Genomic DNA, 4,236 nt, shown 5'->3' with positions numbered 1-4,236 from the left:
GTGTGTGTGTGTGTGTGTGAAACGAGGGGGGTTATAGTGGGCTACGGCATTGTGGCCTGTACCAACTGGTGACTGCAGGGGGTTGGCATGATCGAGAGGAGGGGAGGCTTTTTACATAATATTGAGGAACGTACCAGGATTAATCTCATCCCCTTTCATCCATCCCTCCCCCCCTATGTAAAACATTTTTCTGTATGATAGCCTATTAAATATATGTTGTTAAATTTCACCATGTATTATTGAATATGCTGAAATTTGTTTTAGATACACAGATATAAAGTTTTGAGCTGTTTCTCAAGCAGAAATGACAGTTTGCTTGACACCAGAATTAATTGCATGTCACATACACAAAATTCACAAGAAAAAGAAGAATTATCATTCATTTTATTGTGTTTATTGTTTTCTTTTGTGACACTGGCCTGCTGTTACTTGCACTTTATACACCAACTTATTTTTTTTAAACGTCTTTACACTTTAACTATTTAATCTACTCTTATTTTTGACCCTACTTTAATTGTACCCTTTCATTTTAGTTCAGATAGCTCAATTTTTATTGGTCCTGTACGAGATGTTCACCTCAAAGCAACTCAAAAACTAAAGATGAATAGATAATAGGGAGCATCAGAAGCTGTAAGAGAGTAAATATTACGCTTCAGTAAAAACTTAAAGCATTGTATTAATAGTTGTGAAAACATCTTTACCATTAGTCTTAATGTTTTGACTGAACAAAAGGTAAACTCTTGTCCAGTGAACTCCGCATGTCGTATTCTGTGTTGTACCTGTGTCTCACCTTGATCGACTTGATCTCTAAACCTCTCTAAAGATTGTGTTTTCTTCGTTGATGTAAAAGAGTCACTGTTAATTCATATTACATCTAATGTTAAGGAGTGAATAGATAACACTGCTTTATTTTTCTATCATAACTTTATATATTTGCCTTGGCAACAATACACTTTTGGGTCACAACCCACCAGTTTAGAATCACTAGTCTAGAGCGACTGAGCTGTATCCCTATCCATATACTATCCCAATGTGGAAAAAAAAAAAAGAAAGTTTTCAGAAAACTGTACTTGTAAAAAAGGATTTCCTCCTGGCCTACAACCAGCGTTGTTCGAATACATTTTACTCGCTGCGTTGTCCAAATGAATGCACTGTGTAAAAAAATTGGAATTCCCTTACGTTTACAAAATGCTAATTCATTATTCAGGGACCCATAATGTATTACGAATGGCCAAACGAATAACAAGAAACTTCATTTGATCGATATTAATGGTCTACAGGTATCACTTTATCCTTTTAGCACAGCTCTTCAGTTCTTCGGGTAACAGTTTGATCATTACCTTATGTGAAAAACAGAATCCACAAAGCATTTTATAAATGTAAAGTTAATGGGTGATTAAGAGGTGAGACACCCACTGCCCTTCATGAATGATTTGCTCACATTTAAGTGTGACGGCTTATTAGAAAGTAATTCCATTAATTATGCATTGATGTCAGCAAAAGGTTTCTCTGCTCTTGATATATCCTCCCATAATCCTTTGTACTGTGGAGCAGATTGTTGAGGTTCTACTTTTGCACATAATTTATCATTATCTTGCTTGTTTTATTTTTTATTTTTAACATCAAACCGTTTTTTTAATAGCTTTTCTTGACTTTTGTTTTTTAAATGGATGCGTGAACAACCCACGTCGTAATATGTAATCATGCCCATATACAAGCACATAATTAAAAACACACAGATCCCCACAAATACTCACACTGTAGCAGAAGCACACCGGAAGACTGTCACATAGGGTGGGGTTAATTGGCACTTAGCATCGTGGATCCTTGCAGGTCCCGACTCCCCCTTCCCTAATAAGATGCTTCTAACAGCCAATTACATCACACTTCAGCTGGAAGAAGCTGTTTCAGTCCAACCACTAATGTCTTGGAAAAGTCATTGCCGACCTTGTAAGGAGATAAAGGAGGATAATAAGACATGATTTATGGCCTGTTCTACTTCATTATGTTGCTGTGGTCATCTATAAACTCTGAATTTCTTCTTCTCCTGCTTTCTCAGCTTTGCAGATAATCTAATCTCTACATACAACTTGATTTATTCATCAATCCTGTATTTATAACTGGAATAATCCAAAGGATGCTGTTTGGAACTCTTGGGTTTGACAGGAAGACCAATGATGCTTGACATGTCTCAGATTGTGAGAGAAGATATTCCCCTTCACTGTACATACTGTAAACTCTTTCATGAGTTGGTATTGACCTCTGCTGGTAACTTTTGTGTATTACATTTAAATGTTTGGGCACTGCAGAACATGCACTTGGTGGTAAAAAAATTTTTTTAAATCCTTTCCGACATCACTTTATCACAGCTCGGAGAAGACTGTGGTGCTAGGAGGAATCCAATAATTCAAATTCAGGTTAAAATTTCCCTCAAGTATGGAAAGTAAATGACAGTTCTTGTATTTCAACTCAAGTGTGTTTTATGTTACAGATCATTCTGGGTTTAATTCATTCAGGTGAACAAAAGGGGATTCCCAGTGTCTGTTTGAGGTGTTGTGTGCGTGTGCATGAGTGTAATGCATGCATGTGTGTGTTTTGCCTGTTGCTCTTTCAGCTTTATCAGTGCTGGTTTCCTCTTTGAAACTGTGTTGTCTCAGTTTTCTGCTGCATCGTCTCTGATGTGGTATGTGAGTCATACTGTGGTGAATACACACATTTGTGCATGGACACGCACAAGTCACAGAGTCACAAACACATGCACTTCCATCGACTCAATCACACCGTTCCTGGTCACCAGTAAGAGTTCCCCCGACACCAGTGTAACCCTTTGATTTGCCTATGAAGACTGAGATTGATGACATGAGCTGCTGGATTTGAAGAACGCACGGCTACGTTGAGCCTCAGGGACAGGACTGAAGAAAAATCTTCACTTTGCATCTCAGCAGCCTCGCCAGACAGTAAAGTCAAAGCGCTCAAACTTTAATAAAAATATCACATTGTGCAGTGTGGGGATATTCTGGGGGTCACCATGGCAACAGACATCCAAGTGCCACGTGCACGAGCATGCACACCTGCCTGCCAGCGTTCAAACTTGTGCCTCCGAGCCTCCCTGTTAGACAGTATCTAGGTGCTGTTTGCTAAATGTAGCAGGACAGAGAGGCGACAGCAGCAATGCCTTTGTTCACAGAGATAGGAGCGCACAGTTCTGTCAAGGTGTTAATTAGCCATTGTGAGTCTGGAAAGTTGTTAGGATTATGCTTGCTTCAGCTGTGAGATGCACAACCTTTGTGAGAAAGAAGAGCTTTTGTTTTACCAAACTATGTTAGACTGTAATACAGTCATTGGCGGCCTCTTTGAAAGCAGCAGTGCATTTTAAATGTGACCACTGCTCTCAATACGCTCTGTTTGTCCTTGCCAGCAGGACATCTGACAGTTACAGTATTTCTACCTGTGATGCCATTTAAAAAAAGAAAAAGAAACTTCCCAACAGCAGTGAGATCACTTTGATTTGCCTCAGTTGTTTCGTGACTTTCTCTCAGCTGTGGGGCTGTTTTGTGTTTTTAATAGAGGTCACTGACTAAAATCTGGAATTTGAAGCTTCCACGTTTCTTTGATTGTGTTACGCAGACAAGCTGTGAAAGTGTGTGCTTCGAAGGATCAGGTTTTAGGCCTGCATGATGATTAGTGTTGTCAGTCCTGCAAGTGCGCGCAGTGTTTTTCACTGTCTAAATGAGATCTAGTGACTCATGTGGAGGAAGCCGGCAACTTGGACTGGGAGACTGACAGTATTGGTTTGACTCGTCACGCTGAGCTTTGCCACTGATATGCAGCAGCGAACTTGGTATTTTCTTGTGGATATTAGTCATTTCCTGATATAACAGTAAACTGCACACTGAAATTGTTTCCGTGACCCTTGAATATTAAGGCCAAGTGTTTTTTTTATGTTTGATATCACAGTTACGTGATATGAAGTATTTTATCATTTAAAAAGAAGAAAAATTGGCATTAGAGGACGTAGTTGTGTGATGGAAATGGTATACGCATCTACCACGCATTCACAAAATTGACACATCCATCTTGTGTATGAGGAAGGATACACCCTCAACAGGTCTCTCACTGGGCAGACAGAGACAGAGAACAACACACAGCAACAATCAAACATGGGAATTTAAATTGACGTATTTTCTTAGATTGTGGGAGTAACTAAGAAATCCCAGCAGAAGAACATGCAAACTC

This window comes from Lipophrys pholis (assembly GCF_963383615.2).
Source record: "Lipophrys pholis genome assembly, chromosome: 8".
Taxonomy (NCBI): Eukaryota; Metazoa; Chordata; class Actinopteri; order Blenniiformes; family Blenniidae; genus Lipophrys; species Lipophrys pholis.
Note: the sequence above shows the minus strand (reverse complement) of the source record.